We start from the raw sequence: 20101 nt of genomic DNA, 5'->3' as shown, positions 1-20101 counted from the left end.
AAATAAATTCTAAATGGATTAAAGATGTAAATGTTAGATGCTAAGCCATAAAAATCCTAGAGGAAAACATAGGCAGTAAAATCTCGAACATTTCTCATAACAATATTTTGTATGATATATCTTTTTGGGCAAGGTGAACAAAAATAAAATAAACAAATAGGACTATATCAAACTAAAAAGGCTTTGCACAACAAAGAAAACCATCAACAAAATGAAAAGACTACCTACTGAATGGGAGCACATATTTACCAATGATACATCTGATAAAGGTTTAACATCCAAAATTTATAATGAACTTACAAAACTCAACATCAAAAAGCAAACAATTCAATTTAAAAATGGGTAAATGACCTGAATAAATACTTCTCTAAAGAAGACAAATAGTCATATGAAAAAATGCTCAACATCACAAACCATAAGATAAATGTAAATTAAAACCACAATGAGTTATCACCTCACACTTGGCAGAATGGTTATCATTAATAAATCAACAAACAAGTTCTGGCAAGGATGTAGAGAAAAAGACACCTTGTGCACTGTTAGTGGAAATGCAGATTGGTGCAGCCACTGTGGAAAGTAGTGTGGAGTTACCTCAAAAGTTAAAAATAGAACTGTCTTATGATCTAGGGATTCTGCTTCTGGGAATATATACTAAGACAGTTGAAACAATATGTGCACCCCTATGTTCAGTTCAGTATTATTTGTAATAGTAAAGATTTGAACCCAGCCCAAGTGTCCATTGAGAGATAAGTGGATAAAAAATATTTGCTTCATTCACATAATGGAATACTACTCAGCTGTAAAAAAAGAGGGAAATTTTTCCTTTGCAACAGCATAAATGGACCTGGAGAACATTATGCAAAGTGAAATAAGCCAGCCAGAGAAAGACAACTCCCATATGATTTTACTTATATGTGGAATCTAATGAACAAAATAAACTAAGAAACAAAATATAAACAGACACATAGATACAAAGAACAGACTGATAGCTGTCAGGCAGGAAGAGGGTCAGGAGGCTTGGTGAAAAAGTGAAGGGATTAAGCAAACCCCCCTCCCCAAGAAAACCCTCAAAACCTCACAGACAGACAATAGCATAGTGATTATCAGAGGGAAAGGGAGCAGGTTGAAGTAGAAGAGGGTGTAAAGGGGATGAAGGGTAATGGAACAAGACTTGACCTAGGGTGGTGAACACACAATAGAATATGTACAACATTATAGAAATGTACACCTAAGATCTATATTATTTTATTAACCAATGTCACACCAATAAATTTAATAAATAAAAATGAAAAATAAGATAAAAATAAAATTAAAATAAATAAAATGTGATGAATATTCTTTTCTTTTAGGATCACTGGTTTGGGATTACTCTTTACTTGGTTTTGTTTTCTCAGTACTTCCTTGCTTTGTTTTCACATACACACACACAAATAGACCTTTATATATAACAATATTCATAACTTCAACTGTATATTAGAATTAACTGGGAGTTTTAAAGATCATTGACGCCTAAGCACTACCTTCAGAGATTCTGATTTAATTGGCCTGGGGTGGGCCAGGGCAATAGTTTTTCTTTATATTGTTCTTTAGACGATTCTATAATGCAAGAAGGAAATGAGAACAGTTGACATGGAGTTTAAAACTTCAGGAATGTAATTCATGAGCACTTATAATCATTTCTTATAATAGAGAACAAGTTTCTATAGCCTTTTATTCTATAATCATGGTGAATCCATGTATTAGAGCTTCAGTATTAAAAATGAGAAAACAATTTTTTTGCTACCAGGAGAAAGTGAAATAATGAGGTTGTGAATTACAACAGAATGACAGTTTGAAAAATTGTCTAGAAATTAAATAGTTGCCTTAAATTTTCTTTGAATGACTTATTATTTGTGTTAAAGCAGTTCTTAAGTTCAAGGGATATGACTAATGTCTAGGACAGAGAAAATGATTGTCTATTTAAATCTAAGAGCCAGAGGAAACTGACACAAGAGTATATGACCTGATGAAAGAGAGAAGCAGATAGGAAAAGCTTTCAAGCACCTTTTAGATGAGCTCATTGAAAGGGAAATATTTCATATCAAAGTTTCTTGAGGAGAGTGATAATTTTCTTTTTTAATGAGCCAGCCCTACCTTTAAATTGAAGGGAAAAAAATGTACCTTTTTATCTGTTATTGTTTGGCTTTGGAGAAGCAGTGCTAAAACTTGATAAATTTGAGCTTTCAAATCTGAGCATCTAACTTTGGCACAGAAAGGCAGAGCATGAGCGTACAGTTCTGGCATTAGAGCAAACAAAGCCTCAGTTCTGGTGCCAAGAGCAAGTGCACATTTCAAGCCCTATCCTGGGAGCTGGCACATACCTTCATAAATTCATTCCCCTCCATCTGTATATTGTCGCTCAGCTCCCTAGTCAAGCAGTAGGTAGAGCTTCAATGACATAGATGATATCCTAGGTTCTCTTATAATTTATTACTCTGAGTTTTCTGAACAAGGGTCATATTTAGTTTGAATCTATAAGAGTTTGCTTTTTTTTTGCTTTCTCTTTTTCTCATTATGCTTGGCTTTTTCATTTATCTTGGGACTTAGCTTTTGCTAGTATTGGAAATAAATCTTTTTTTTTCTCTCTCCTTCTCAGCTTGCCCTTGACTGCTATGGAAACCAAAAAAGAGCTATAGAAATCCCAGAAAATTGATTTTGATTTTTTTCCTTTGGATGGAGGCTGGGGGTAGTTACTGAAGATCTTTTAAACCCTAATGTAGGCTTAAATGGCTAAAAGAAAGAAAAGAAAGGAAATGTAGTCCCCACTGAATTGTATCCAAATTATTTTGGTTGTTATATGCAGGGCGGGGGAAAGGTAAGCTGACAATATTTGTCTCTCAAGTGTCACCATAAATGACAAGTGTCACCTACATTAATTGAAACCAGCAACAAGAAAGAAATAACATTTAGAAAGATGTTATTTCAATAAAAAGGAAAATGACAATTCACTTAACGTCTTTGTGGAGGTAAATTGTTTTTTTCTCAGAAAATGCCAGTTTCCAATGTCAGACACCAGTTTCTCTGTTTACTTACTATGAAATGTGATATTACCAAGTCATCTTTTCTGATGAATGATAGCACTACAAGTGTGCTCTTATTCCACTGCAAAAAGAAGTCTGATGCAGAGCTAGTATAAGGCAAGATGGGATTCAAATGAAATGTTTGTTTCAGTTTTTAAAGTATCTCATCAGATGCTCCCCTTTGCCACTCTCTGCCATGCATTAGTTGCTGAGCCCTTGTACTGTCTGCTTGCGTGATTGTAATAAACCAGGTGGTCACCACTGATTTGGAAATTACTTGGTATTAGAAGTAAGAAACAAATAAATTCCCTAGAGCAATAAATAAAAAAAATAGCATTTTAATATGAAAATTCAGGTTTTTATTAAAGCCTTTTATTTATGGAGATATAGATGATTAAAATATTTCCTCAGTAAGTAGTTAATGCTGTTTCTGTTTAAAACAACATGAATAAAAATGTTATATCAAAAAAAAAAAAGGTTGACCATTATCATCATCACCATCATTTTCAAATGGATTTGTCTATTAATGTAATCATTTTAATTATTTTATCAAACTTTGTCCTACTTACTGTTATTACATTAGAGAAGCAATTTTCAACCATTGTGCTGCAAGAATTTTTTAAGCATTGCAATTCCTGACTGTATAGCCTGGGGCACTGACCTCTTTTATTTTAGACTGTTAAATAAAAAATTTGACAACAGCCACCACAACAATATCTGTCTAGTGTGAATGAATTAAAATTACTCTATTTTTTTGTGTGTGAAATCAGCAAAAAAAGGCAATATATGTTTTAGTGAGCCACCAAGTTTTAATAATTAGTTTTTATGTGTCAGGAGATGAAAAAGGTTGAAAATCGCTGCCTTAGAGATAAGGAAACTAAAGGCCATAAAATTGAATTGACTAGTAGGTAGAAATGCTAGGATTTATATCTAGCATTTGGGGATCATTCTCCATAATTTTACTTCTAACTGTGATTATAAAATACTTGAAATCCTTCAATCACACACACATAAAATATATACTTGTACTAGACACTAAACCAAATGTGTTGTGTGTTGAAAACTCACTCATGAAGCTTAGGGGCAGTAGGCCATTGTCATGATGGACACAGAAGAATGACATACTCAAATGTTTATTTTAAAATCACTCTTCCAGCTTTGTGGAGAATGATTTTGGAGGGCTATGTGAGCAGGGGTGTTAATGAATTGGAAGACTATGGCATCAATCCATGCAAAGCATTATGCTGGCCTAAATGAAGGCCGATGAAGTAGTGTTCAGAGGCGTTTTATTCTTTGGAGAGTAGAAGAGGAAGGAAGATACTATCTGACGGGTGCAGAGGTAGTAGTAGCAGGTGGAGGAGCTGTCATCTGAAACACAAGATCAAGAATAATGGCTAGGGTCTTTCTTGAACAATTCTGTGGTGGGTGGAACAATGTATGGGCTGGAGATGTAGGTAGATGGTGGGTCAGACATACTCTGTTGCACAAGGTTGATATGTTTGAGGCCATCTTTCCAAGTAGTGATATCAATTAAACAGCTTATAAGTGAGTATAGACACCAGGCAAAAGGTAAGGCAGAGATGCATATTTCCTAGTCTCCAGAATAAGGAACAGTGGGAGGCAAACTTTGAATCTGTCAAGATAGAAATGACAAGAATGTGTTTTGATAAATGGTAGGTAAAGTAGCCTAATTGGAGTGGCACTACTTGTGATTGGGTTTCAAGAACATGGAGAATACTCTACTAATAAAACTTTCTAAAAAGTTGCCTAAAATGAGAATCAGGAAACCAGAAAGTCACCTGAGAATATGAAGAGCATGTCTTGCTTCTTTTAACATACAAGATGATGAGCATGCTCACATGCTAATGAAAAGAAGACCCCACACAGCACATGAGAGAAAGTGCAGTTCACAGAAGATTCCTAAAGGAGGGAAGATTTTGAAAACAAAAGAGGTGAGGGGGTTCAGAGAAATGAGTCGACACCTAGAACTTCACAAGAGAAAGGATTCATGTCTAGGGTAAGAGAAGAATAATGAAGGAAGAAGTGCATATGAGTGTAGGTGGTATAAATATAAGAGGGCTTCTGTTTTGTCAATAACCGGCATTTAGTGAGTGTCTGGCATATACCAGGCATGGTGCAAAGGACTTTACATGCACTTTTCACAGAAATGACAACAATGGTTTTGATAACTTCTGTCTACCAGTGAGAAATGGGTGCAAAAAAGATAAATAATTTTGCATGGTCATAGGACTGGGTACCCTGAACATGTCTAAATTTAATTCTCTACTCTCACTTGTCAAGCACAATGGCCTCCTGAAACAAAGCTATCAGTGGGAAGAGCAAAGGTCTGGGTTTAGTATGATTTGCAACTAGTCATCAGAAAAATGAAAATTAAAACCACAATGAGATACCACCGTACACCAGACAGAATGTCCATCATTAATACATCAACAAACAACAAGTGCTGGTGAGGATGTGGAGAAAGGAAACCCTCATACACTGTTGGTGGGAATGCAGACTGGTGCAGCCACTGTGGAAAATAGAATGGCATTTCCTCAAAAGACTAAAATGGAGCTGCTATTTGATCCAGCGATTTCACTGCTGGGATTATATCTGAAGAATCCCAAAGAACCAGTTCAAAAAATGTTTGCACCTCTATGTTCATAGTGGTGTTATTTACAATAGCCAAGTTCTGGAAACAACCTAAGTGCCTATCAGTAAATGAATGGATCAAAAAACTGTTGCAACTTTACACAATGGAATACTATGCAGCAGAAAGAAGGAACTCCTGCCTATTGGAACAGGATGGATGAAACTGGAGAGCATTTTGCTAAGTGAAATAAGCCAGTCGGTGAAAGACAAATACCATATGATCTCACCTATAAGTGGAAACTAATGAACAAAACAAAGAAACGAGCTAAATAGAGCCAGAGACATGGAAATAAGGAACAAACTGACAGCGACCAGAGGGGAGCGGTAATGGGGATAATAGAGGAAAGAATGGGAAGGGTCTAGTCAAGAAACATGTATGAATGACCCATGGACATGGACAACGGGGTGGGGATTGCCTGTGGGCATAGGGGTGGGAGTGTGGGGCTGGGGACAGCAGTGGGGTAAAAACTGAGATAACTGTAATAGATTTTTAAAAATCTTAAAAAAGGAATAAATTTTAAAAAGTGTAAATGAAATGATCTCAAATAAGGTTTAGAAATCAAGCCTGTGGGTAATGGAAGGAATTTCAATTGAGCAGTTAATAGTTAACTTAGTTGTGTGGTGACCCCCTCCACACACACACACATACATATGCATATTTTTCATAGGGAAATATTATTTGTAAGCATTATTAATAATGTAGTTGATTTCCACCATTTTATGATATAGAACTATGAAATCTTATATAACTATGAAAGCATATATAATTATGAAATATTTGTTCTTCTCAAATTTTAGAGTTTCCCAACAGAGTTCAGGCCAGTAATCAGTTTAAAAAAATTTTTTTTCCCTCTGGAGTAATTTGTCTGAAAGTAAATCTGTACTCTTATCATCTGGACTTCTCTGTGTCTAGGAGATTTTAGACAAGATATTTTATATTTTAAGCCCATTTAATCAAGGTGGAATAGTAATAGAACTTAATCTATAGACTACTGTGATATTTAAAAGACAGACATTAAATAAAAGTATAAATGGCACTATTGCTGTTGATGATATTGTTATTTATAATTAGACTCCTGTCTTCCTTCCTGCAACCACTTTAGTCACTCTTCAATCCATTTCCTCACTTCAGCCAAAATGATATTTTAGAAACTGACATTGATTTTATCACACCCACCACTAAAACGATTTAATGGCTTCCCATTGCTATCAAGACAGAGTCTGAAACACACAGGCCCCTAACTTTATGCCCTCTCTTTTCACATGCTGTTTCCTTAGTATGGAATGTTCTATAAATCTCTGGATTGCAGCTGTTACCCCAGTACTGTTCCAAATATTTTGTTTCTACTTTCGAGTATTTTACATCAAAAGCAAGATCTGTATGACTCAGTAATCTGTGGCCACAGCTCTCTGTACGCAATTGCCTCAACTGAGGCTCAGTTCTGCAGGCATCTGTAAAAGAGACAGCAAGGTCAGTGTTGAAGGAGATTATTCAGAGGTTGCTTTTGGAAGGAGGTAAATATCTATTGAGTGAATAAAATGATTAGTTACAGTTATAGATCGAGGTCTCTTATGATCTAAGGTAGTTAGGTCTCTGCAGTGGGGGTCTGGACTGGAGTGTATTAGAGGAACACCCTGGGGCTTGAATTGAATCCGCGAAATCCCCTGGTGTTTTATAGCAAACCACGGTGACTGACACTTCTCACATATCTTATGAAATCGCTGAAGACATTCCTGAGTTTTCTAGTTCTTTCCAATGTTCTTTAGATGAATTCAGTATAAACCAGGCTTTTGAGAACCAAGAATCATCCGTACAGATGATGTTAAAATAAACAAACAAGCATCCAGGGAAAGAGGAAACTGTATGAAAAATCAGCTTCTCAATGTCCCTTTGTAAATGGTAGTAATCATAATAAGAATAACTATAGCAATTAATATAAATGCATCCAAAGCAAAACTGATGACAATGTTAATATGAGATAAATGGAGTAATTTTATAAGCAGCATTAGTGTCCAGTAAGCCTCTTAGACTGAGAGTTGAGAAGACAGGGTGTAGGCTAAGCTGCCTTCAGTGTTGTTTGGGAATAGACGCCAATGTCTAAAACTACATCCATAAAAAAGTTTGTACAATTCATACCTTTTTACTTGGAGTGGAAAATTATTCCAGGGACAATGTCAACACACACACACACACACACACACACACGAATGACAAAAAGTAGCAAGCAAAACAATTATGTGCAACTCTAGAGTCCAGCATTTGACCCATGCAGCCAGCTGCCATCTGTCTGTCCTCAACAGATATTACTGGCATATCTACTGGGATTCAACAATGTAACAGTTTCTAGCTATAAAACAGTGAATAAAACAGGCAAGAATTTAGAATTTAATCTAATGACTCAAACCATAAACAATGTAAAAGAAACAAATGCACAAGGAAAATTATTCTTAAGACATTTCTTTTTCTCTCCCTTTTATCCTGTCTCCCTCTCTCCCTCCTTCCTTTCCACTCTTCCTTTATTTTCTTTCCTTCTCCTTTCATTTGCCATCATGTCAGGATTTTCTTCTGATTTCTTTTCTAACCTTTCTAATGAGGTACCCCCAACACTGTGTTTAAAAACCTCCATTTTCACTTCTGTCTTCAATTGGTTTGTATTAAATAAACATGACTATCACACAATCTCTAAAATGAGTACAAATTTACACTAAGGACCTAAATTCCCTTTGAATGACTGAAGAAAATGGGCATTAGGGGGTGCATTGTGTAGTATTTAGTTGTCTATGTATATATCCCCTTCCCCCAAATTTCTTGAGATGTATTTCAAATAGTTTATGTTGCTGAAAAGTTACCAATGAGTAGGTGACGAGAAACCTTATTAAGGTTGCTCATTATCTAACCCCAAACTCATAAACAGAAACATGTACATTTGGTTAGGATTGAGAGACTAAACTTTTATACAATAAATAGAAAGTATTGTTAAGATAAAGCTAAGAACTCCACGTATGACATGAGTAAAAAACTTATTGTCTTAATCTGTTGGTAATGTTAAATTAGACGACAGAACATATATAAATATTAAAAAGAAACACAGCATTGCACAGTATAATTTTCAGTACAGTGTTGTTCTTTTTGTATCAAAAAGGCACTGTGTCTTATTTCAGTTTAAAGTGCCAGTTAATTTAAAGATATGGTTTTATATATACTGTATTTTTATCATATATATATATATATATATATATATATATATATACCTATGATAAAACTTAAAGTTTCATTTATACAGTAATTTATAATGACATAGAGCGATTATAACAATATCCTGTGATAAAAATTATTTGAGTGAGGTGCCCCCCTCTTTCTCTTGCTTTCACTCTCTCAAAGTACCTTACTGTACCTCCGCCACCCTTGTTCTTAGAGTGGTGATGTGAGATAATATGGTGTCTACATAATGAGATAAATTGTGGTCAGATTTTCCACTTAATATTGTTTGGACCATGACTGACAATGTATAACAGAAACAGTGGAAGACAACACTGTGGATAAGGGGGCACTACTGTACCCTTTTCTGGGGTCCCAAAGGAGAAAACACATTGTGTCCTTAAGGTGTGTGTTCACATCACCAGTGCCCTTGTGCTAACAATGGCAGGCCTTGAGGAAAAAGACACAAAGTTTGGCTCTCTCTGAAGCGATAAATTCCTTCCTTAGTGCAACAAAGCTTGTTCTCTAAGAAAGTAGCAGGTTATCTGCCAAATTTTAACCATTTATTTAATTAATTATAAAAAAAAGATTTTATATATTTATTTTAAGAGCGAGGAGAAGAGAAGGATGGAAACATTGATGTGTGAGAGGAACATTGATTGGCTGCCTCTCACATGCACCTCAACGGGGACCGGCCCCACAACCCAGGCAGGTGCCCTGATTGGAAATTCAATTGGGGAACTTTGCCCAATCAGTTGAGCCACTCTGGACAGGACTTTAACATTTTTAATGATTATCTGCCAACAGAATTGTGACAGTATACTGAAAAGGAACACCTCAGATTGGAATGCTAGATACTGAGCCCCATCATATATAATAATTCATATGCACGAGTTTGTAAATTATTCACATTTGCTTGACCCTTTTTATCCAAACTAAGACACTTAAGTATAAATCTAATTTCAAACCAAAATTGAGAAGATATATTTAATACACTTAGTTTCAAAATATCATTCTGGGTTAGTTCTTTCCTTTGTGTAGACACATCTCCTTTATATCAATGAATTGAAGGCTGCCAAGGTGAAAATTATCTCTACTTAGATGTCTCAAGCTTTGTTACTGCTATCTGAAAATATAAAAATGTGAAGTCAATGATATTAAAGTGTTCAATAAATACATAAAGATATGAGTTATTGTTTAAAAAGTAATTTTGTGGGACTGTATTTGAGACTGAAGACGAGCTAAAGCATCGGACTTTAAGTACAAGAAAACATCTTGCTTGAGTTAAAAAATACCGTAGTGAAAACCACAATGTACATAATAGCATATCTTTTCTATATTTTTCAATATATATGGGGAAAACTAAAATTAAAAAGTTAACATTAAAAAGGAGAATTAAGACTTTATAAAATTGTTCTGATAGCTTCTTATGAAGAAGGATGCTATGATTCAGTCAACTAATATTAAGGTTCACAAGTTATTACCTTCCAATATATGAACTTCCCAATCATTAATTGAATTCTTTGAGCTTATGTTAAGTTAGCAGCCATTATTCCTTATGCTCTGAAAACTGAGAATGTGATCATCTTTTTTGGTGTGAAATCACAAACTCTTTTCATCTTCCTTCAAAAAGTTAATGCACTTCTAACTTAACTCTTACCAGATAACCATTCCATTTGTGAGGGCACATCCTCTGGACAGGAGGCAGGGCAGCCTTATAAGGCCTAAGCACTGATTCAGGTGAAGGTTATGCTATTTAACATATATTATATTCTTTCAAATTTTTTTCACAGCCATCTCATCAGTTCTGTATAATTTTATCAATTTTACAAATAAGAAAACACATGTTCGTGATGTTCAATTAATGTTTGCAAAGCCATTAAATGTACTGGGAATTAAATATGCATGTAATTTTTAAACTTTCTGACATTCGTAACACTAAAATTCAGATCCAATAGAGTCTGATAGTGGGGTCCTCACTGCATTTACACTGAACTGAAATCCTGCAGCAATGATGGGGAGTGAGACCTTAGTCCAGGTGCAGGTCTGCAAGGAGAAATCAGTACCTGGGCATCTGATCTATCTTAAGAAAGTCCTAGTAAAAATCAATAAATAAAGGGTTGAGATAACCTGGTTATACATATAAAATCAATAGAAAAGTTATTATCCTACTAAAATGTTTCAAACAAAACTCTGTGAACACTACAATGGTTAATTTATACAAATAGGTACACTTACAAAACATACTCCACATTTTTGACATTGTACACAAATGTATTATTATTAAATGCTATTAATCTGGGGACATGCCTAGTGATTTTGTTCACAAAGTATCCAATATTGATTTCTTTAATAAAACTCGAACTATATATAAATCATCTTACAATATAAGATTCTAGCAAAAACTATATTACTTTTCTTATTCTATGTAGTTTTTGTTGTAGTTGTTAAATATAGATTTTTAAAAATATTGCTAGATCCGATAACTTTTATCATATGGTAGAGAATATGCTACAGTCCCCTATTGTGACAATTTGAAATTGAATAATTCCCAATAGTGACAAATGTCAACCTCATCTTTTGCTAAAGAGCAATTACATTATTATCATCTTTCTCTCTCCCTCTCACCAAAAAACTATAAACCCTTTCTTATTTCAGGCAATGCTAGACAGATTGAACTAGGATACTAAGACAGTCATATACGCCAAAGATATATGGAGCGAAATATGAGTAGATATATTTGATCTATATTTAATTGAAATAAAACACGATCAATGCCATATATAAATATGAGGTTAATTTAACATAGCTTTAAAATTACTTGCATGCCTGCATGGAGGATTTTAGTTTAAAAAATAAATTCTGCATATAGCCATTAAAAATTTGTGACTAAAAATGTTGAAGTTGTATTCTAATAGTATTTACACAAATATAGGAAATCAGCACTAAATTATACCAGACTTTTGAAGAGTCAGTATGAAACAAGTATAGAAAAAAAGAGGGAGAAGAACTTGCCAGCCCTAGGTGGTGACCCCAATCACTAAAACAAAATTGGCTTCCTGGATAGAAACTGAAAAGAACAAAATGACATGATGGTGCAATAGCAAAACGCTCCAATATCTGAATTTCATAAATTGTCTCAAGTGTTTTATTGTTTTCTTTCTGTGAAAGCTAGAGTGTAGTGTCTAATGATTAATGTTTAAAGCCACAAAAGGAGTATCGTTGAAAAATAGAGAAGAAATAACACAACTACAATAACTGGATCTAAATTGTAATATTTTTTAAAATATATTTGCCAATTTGATCATATTTTTGTGGATGAATCAAAATTGTGTTAGAAATTAATCTTTTAATGTATTATATTGAGACTAAAAGTAAGACACATCTGGGTTCAATTTTTTCCTTTTTTTAGTAGATTTTACTTATTTATTTTTAAGAGGGAGAGGAATGGAGGGAAAAAGAGAGGGAGAGAAACATCAATGTGCAAGTGATACATCAATCAGTTTCTCTCACATGCCCACAACAGGGGGACCTGGCCCTCAACCCAGGCACGTGCCCTGATTGGGAAATGAATCAGTGACCTTTCAGTTCACAGACCAGTATTCAGTCCACTGAGTCACACCAGCCAGGGCAAATTTATTTTCAATAATCTCACTACGAGATTTTTGGAAGTAATCAACATTCTATACTTCACTTCCATAATCTGTAAACTGTAATAATAATATGTATCTTACTGAATTTTTTATAGATAAGTGACACTTTAAAATATATTTTTATGGATTTTATGAAGATTAAAATATTTATATGTATTTTATTATCTCACTATTTTGTGCACAATAAAATCTTAATGCATTTTTATTTGTGTTTTTGATCATAGTGTTTAGCACTTAATTATATGTATTGGTTTCATTTTTACCCAAAGCAATGAAAACAGCCTTAAAGAGAGAAACAATAAGTGAGTTAAATGTAGTCACTAAATACACAATCAGTAATTTGTTGAAAAATAAAGGTATATTTTTCTTAAATCATTGTTTTTATTATTTGGTGTATTTAGAAAATTTCTAGTCCTCCCTCCAATTCCTGGTGCTTGAACAAATCCATCTGCTATCTAATATAATAAGTTTTGTTATTTTAATAAAACTTATAATAGAATAAAAACACAGATAATAATTCTGTTGAGAAAAGCAGACATATTGTGCTCCTTGTCCTGTAGAAAATTGACTCTGGACAATTGTTCCACCTTAGCTACCATGAATTCTCTATAACTGATCATATATGGAGGAGCTGATTATGGACTGAATTGTGTACTGCCAAAACTCATATGCTGAAGCCTTCCAAGAGTGGCTGAATTTGGATATAGGGTCTTTAAAGAGGTGATCAAGTTACAAATGAGGTTCTTAGAATGGATCCTAATTCAGTCTTACTGGCATCTTCATAAGAAGCAAAACTTTAGGCACACAAAAAGATGACAGAAATATGCATACACAGAGGAAAGACCATCTGAGGACATTGAGAGAGTGATCATCTTCAGGCCTAGAGAGGTCTCAGAAGAAACAACACCTTGATCTTGGATTTCCAGCCTCCAGAAATATACAAAAATGAATTTCAATCATTTAAGCCATGAAGGCTGTGGTATTTACTTATAGCATCCCAAGCAAATTAATACATAACCCATCCAAATGATATCAAAATATCAGACAAAGAAGGGGGTGGGAGCTGATGGGCAGAAACCATACACGTTGGGAAGAACAGTAATGCTGTGATATGGAGATGAGAGCAGAGGGTTAAAAGATGAAAAGGTTGTTAAATCAATCAATTTAAATTGTATTTCTTCTGTCTATATGATGCTCTGAATTCCCCTCTCTATTGTACCATTCTCACATCGTTGACGACCTTACAACATGCTACATAATGAATTTATTTTTTTCATCGTCTCTACATTCCCAATAACAAGAATCAAGGATCCCTTGGATGTTATTTTACTTTTCTGCCTATTTTACTTCCAATGACATTTGCTCAGCCCACAGAATAGTTCCATGTCACACTGACATACAATGATATACAGAAGAGAAGGGAAGAAAGAGAGAAAAAAGAAAGAAAGAAAGAAAGAAAGAAAGAAAGAAAGAAAGAAAGAAAGAAAGAAAGAAAGAAAGAAAGAAAGAAAGAAAGAAAGAAAGAAAGAAAGAAAGAAGGAAGGAAGGAAGGAAGGAAGGAAGGAAGGAAGGAAGGAAGGAAGGAAGGAAGGAAGTAAAAAAGGAAGAAAGGAAAAAAGGAAAAAAGGAAGAAAGAGAAAAGAAGGAGTGGGTCCATGGGTCTAGATAGAAAAATAACTACAATAGTGGTCCTGAACTGTATAGTTTAGAAGAGACCTCTCTAATTCATCCAAGTTAGAATCAATAGCAATGACACAAAGAAAGTCTTGTCCTGGAGTAAATAATTATTTTAAAATATTTTTACTCAATAGCTAGCAGAAAGAAATTTAACACTAATTTTTCTGATGCTAAGTACTTATAAGGGAAATTATCTTAGAATAATTAAAAACAACAGATAAAACACAATGGAATAAAATACGTCAATTTAAGTAATTATGTTAATTTTTGCATCTATGTATTATTAGGATAAAATATTATGCATTCCCAAAATTTAAACACTCAGTTCCAAAATTTAATCTAGTTAAGATAAAAAATAGCAAACATGAAATTACTAGAGCCTGACCAAGTAATGAATCAATTACTAGTTGTTGTAGAGCTCTCTGCAGGCAATTTAAACTTTCAGAAATTGTCTAATCCAAGAAGTGAGAATTATGGATTTCTTTACACTAGCAAAAATGTCCTGGGACAAAGCCAGATGCAGCAAAATACATATAGACTATATTCAGCAGATGGACTGAAGGGGTTTTGTTGGTGAATAGTGATACAAAATGTCAGAGAGTTCCTCACCCATCCATGGAAAACACTAACTTTCACAGTAGAGATTAAGTACCATAGTTGAATTTTATTTAAGGGATGCCAATCATTTTAATGAATGCTAGGAAGATCAACATAAGTGTGGTCCAATAAGAAGAGTTAGTACAGAGGAAATATGTAAGAAAATAAACAATCCTCAAAGAAAGGTGAACAGGAGGGCCTGAGCTTAGGGGGCGAGATCAGGAGCACCTACTGAGAGAAGCAATAAGAACAATGTCTTTAACTATCATCAGGATCAAGCAGTCAAGACAAACCTTCAAATAGGACAGATTTTACTATCTTATAAATCAAATGCCAGATATTTGTTCATGACTTTGCATATTATAACTACACTTTGGATTTTTCCCCCCACTACTATAAATAACCTAGTAGCTTCCTCTCACTTCCCATTCTCTTACAAGACATTCAATTCCTTACAATCAATGCCTCTGTGACCATTTGTAATTAATAATCATTAATAATTATATTAGACCATCCATTAATAATTATATTGGACCTTCAGGTATAATCTGAACTATTCCATGCAAACTAGTTGCATTTGTCTTACCTTTCATTCTAGAAGAGCTATCATTTGCCTGCCTCTAAAAATCCTTTTAAACATACACATATTATTAATTTATTTTATTTTCTACATTTAGTTGAATTAATCCCTCTCTACATTATAACTGATGTTTTAATCTACACTTAAGTTTTAAATGTTGTGTGATGACAGGAAATATTTTATACCGGTAATATTTTTATGTTTGGTTGCCCTGAGTTAGCCTTGTTGCAGTCATTTAGAGGACAAAATGTTCAAACCAGAATGATATCTAAACATCAGTCCTTGAAGTACTTCTAAAATTAAAGCTTATCCATTATTTGTAGCTTTCCATATTTTGTGGAAACATTCTGAGTCTACACCAAAGAAACCATATTTTCAGGAATGTTTTTCAGAACTTTCAAAAGCTGAAAAGAATCTCCACTTCACCTGGAAATTGCTAGATATTCTCTGACGCTATTGAAATGTGGAAATCTAGCATTTGTGTTTCATGATGTTTTGTTTTGTCTGAGTTTTCCAGATGCCTTTAGTCTCTGCATGGATGGAGACTGGTTTCTAGTTATCAACTGAAATAAAATGCTATACTTAATTTACTATTGTATTGCAATGTTTTTTTGGATATTTTTTTCTATAGACCAATGAAAAATTACAAGTTATTGAAATATATTCATAAGCCACAGAAATACACTTGTGAGTATAGTAGATAGTATGACAATGTTTACCTACTGTGAAGAAAGGGTAATAAGTTTTTTATGATCAGATAGGGTAACAATAATAATGTCATTATCAACAGGGTTATGTTACAGAAATCAATATGTATGTGACAGAGAGTATCACATCCAGAAAGATTGCCATATGAAATAATAGATCTAAAATTTAAATGAAAGTTAGTTAAAAATTTAAATAGTGATTACCTGGGAGATAAATTCTTTGAAAATGTTTGGCTTTTTTTTTAATTTTAAAAGTATTTAAAAATTTAAAAACTACTATTAAGAGAACTGTCAGAAGCTGTATATATATTTTATATTACTTTGTTGACCATATTAAATGACATTAATTTTTATTGTATATAATTTGAAACTTACTCTATTAAGGTCTTTTTCAGATTGTATTTGATCAAGAAATGCAGAAAACATCAAAGGTCCTATTATATATTCTGTTGGCATTTATAGGTGAGAGAATTCTCATAGGTGAGTGAGAATTAACCTTATAGAGGGAACAAATGCAGACTCTTGTGAAAAATCTGAGACTTTCTTTGGTTTTCCTGAATAATCCTGATCTAAGAGTTATCAGTTCCAGTAACCACCTCTTTCTCTTTCTTCCAAAAGACTAAGGTGGAGTGCTTTTCAAAACCTTCATAACAGGCACTGTGTGAGCAATGAGCATCCTGGGACCTCTTTAGGCTAAGCTGGCAGGCTTTTGAGAATCCAGATGCTAACTAGGATCTTGGGCTTTGCAGAAAGAGAAACAAAATGATTCATGTTTCTACTCTTAAAGCTAATTCAGGTGGAAAAATCCTATGGCTCGCAGGGTTTTACAAACTTTTGTCCTGCTGACAATCACTACTGGTAACTTAAAAAATCAAGAGTGGGATATCTTAGAAGAATGGAAAACAGAATCTTTTTCCTCTCCTGCTTTTCCTGATAGGTACATATGGGTGTGTGTGTGTGCAAACTACTTATTATAGTATTTTAAAAGACATTATGTAACCTGAAAAAAATGTAAATAATTATAGAAATATAGCAGAAACTGTAACTATCAGCATAGCTCATATACATACAATCTGTTACTTGTTTTTTTTCCAAAGTGAGAGTTGTGTTTTGTCTTTAATTATAAAAATAACACATTTACATCAATAAAAATATGGAAAAAGTTAAGGGGAAATTAAGGTCCCATTTGTTTCATAAATATTGTTTTTATACATAACCTGAAAAACGTTTTATGCATACACATGTGTCTGAAGCTATTATGTTCCTTTCACACCAAGACAGTTTTATTTAAATAACACTCCTAAACTGTTTTTACTCCTCATCCATTTAGTCCCCAAGGGTGGAGATGTAACATATCTGACCGGTGCGTTTGAATTTTAAAAAATGTGAAAGTGTAAGTTGGGCTATACTTCACTCTTCCCACTTGAAGCTAACCAGTCTGTAGTAATCATATTCCTATACTGATCAGTCATTCTATCAGTTTTCCAGAGAACGAGCTGTCCCCCATTGAGAGACTATTGAGATTTACCACATAGTTTGTATAAGACTCTCCAAATTGGAAACTCAGTATTATTGTCAACTGGACTACAGAAATTTGTCTCATTCTGTAATGTCACTTATATCAGGAATAAGTAGGTTATTTTGGCCTCAATTCTGCCTTACATGTATCTTGCAACTGGTTCACAATTAAAGAAGGAATGAGAAGTACTATTTTTGGATCACAAAAGCCATGTGATGAAGTTGCCAATATATCCACCTATATCTCTTTACAGAATAGAAAACAGAAGCACAAAGAGCAATAATATGTTCAACATTACTGAAAGCTATAGTTGTCCAAATGACATGTCTACCACTATCATTATATATATGCATATTATATACATGTATATTAGTAATATAATTTATATTAACTTTACTCATACAATACATGTTTTGGTATCTCAAAAGTTCTACATCTCCTTTTCATCAGTTGGATGTTTAATTATTCCTATTTTGAATTCTTCGATCCAGAAGTCAGCAAAATTTGTCTGTAAATGACCAGGTGGTCAAGCATTTGGCCTTGTGCAATACAAACTCAGTTGCAGCCATTACAGGCAGCCATAGACATAAATGAGTGGATATGTGAAGCTATGGTCCCTACACAGTTTGCTAGCTCTGCCATATTGTGCATGTGATTCTGTCTCACATATGATCAAGAAACTATCATATTGTAGGCAGATTATAAATCATGTTGTGGTAGTTGAAGACTTTGAAGCCAGAGTGTCAGCATTTATCTTAATAGCCTTATCTAAAAAAATGAGAATATTAATAGTGTTTACATCATAGAATCGTGAGGGAAAATTAAATAAACATATATGATATAAATAGATTAATTCAGACACATATATGAGTTTATAATACCATACAGCTACAACTGTTACAATCATTATTATTATTATTTATATCCCATGTTTAATATCTCATTAATATCAAGTTATGATGAAGTGTTGAATTTCCATTATTTTCATAAATTTAATCACTTTGTATCAAGTCATAGAGATTTACATTATTTAAAATTTGGTAGGAGGACAAGCACATTTAAATCTATCAAGGAATTAATTTCACAGTTTGATCTGTTTCATCAATAAGTAAAGCCCAGAAATTCTGTCAGCTTTCTTCATCTGTATATAATAGGAACAAACTTGAATTTATGAACTTTCTGTTATTGAGCCATGTTTATAACCAGTCTCCTTAGAATATGAAGAGGTGTCATTTATAAATACCATTTTTTCAAATCTCTACCATGAGGCAGGATGTAGGACTGTATCAGTTTTCAGGGACAGATAATAACAAAAATTATTATTATCATAGTAATGAACATTCAAATATCCAATATATTTATTCTCCAAATAAAAAGTGGCACTATTCTATAAAATCTAAACCAGCTCTAATCTATTTATTTTTCAAAAGCCATAATGACTTTTATTATAGAGAAATGTAATATTTGTATTTGTCAAAACTTTTTAACAGAGAAAATAATATTTTCTTGAAAGCATAAAATAACATCATAACATACAGAAATTGTAATTTGTGTTTACTGTCTCCTTTTGTACACTTCCCTCAATACAACCCAGTGATGACAAGGGCAGCATTAAATTGATAGTTTTTGACTTATTGATTGATTAAACACGTTGGAAAATGAAAAAATAAACAATGAAAATAGAAAGTGTAACTAAGACATTTTAAAACAAATGATTGGGGCATTTTAATAATGTTAAAGAGGAAGAATTTTACAAAATATAATGCTCTTTTTTTACATTGAAATTATTATTTATGATTTCACAATATAGCTTGTCTCTATCTCTTTAATACCAAGCACTTTTATTTTCTATTGTATTTTACATGCTTGAGAACTTATTTTATATATATTTGAATTCTATGATAAAATTTCCTCAGACCTCATTATTCTCTGTATAAATAGGGTAAATATTAATTTCTTCTTTTTATAGATGAGGATGCTGAAATCTAGAGAATTAAGTAACATGTACAAGAAGATCGTATGTCTTACAGATGATGGAGGCAACTTTGGAACATAGGTCCAATTTTAGTGCACTTGCCTTCAACTACTACACTGAATATGTTAAGTAAAGTAGGTAGTAAACCACGACAGGGAGGAGGAGCGAGACATGTCTCATCCACTAACTCAGCAGTCCTGAACCTGGTCTGATAAGACTAGCCAAGTGTTCCAACATCACAGGAAACAACACAACAGTGCAGGAGGAGGGGGACCCTTGAAATTCTGTATGTATCATTTCCATCTCTGGGAGAAAGCCTTTGAAACTGTGTATTCATCCCAAGATCTAAAAGGGGAAAAAGTAAAGGGTCCATGGTGTGCAGAGAATAAGCCCATAAAACAACTTTGGTTAATTGCCTGCCTCTGGTTACTATCTGTTTTACAAGTGGTCCCTAGTGCTTACAGAAAGACCCCATAGATAACT

The sequence above is a fragment of the Furipterus horrens genome, unplaced genomic scaffold, assembly GCF_987537825.1.
Source record: "Furipterus horrens unplaced genomic scaffold, mFurHor1.1.pri manual_scaffold_5, whole genome shotgun sequence".
Taxonomy (NCBI): domain Eukaryota; kingdom Metazoa; phylum Chordata; class Mammalia; order Chiroptera; family Furipteridae; genus Furipterus; species Furipterus horrens.
This window is presented reverse-complemented; position numbering follows the sequence as displayed.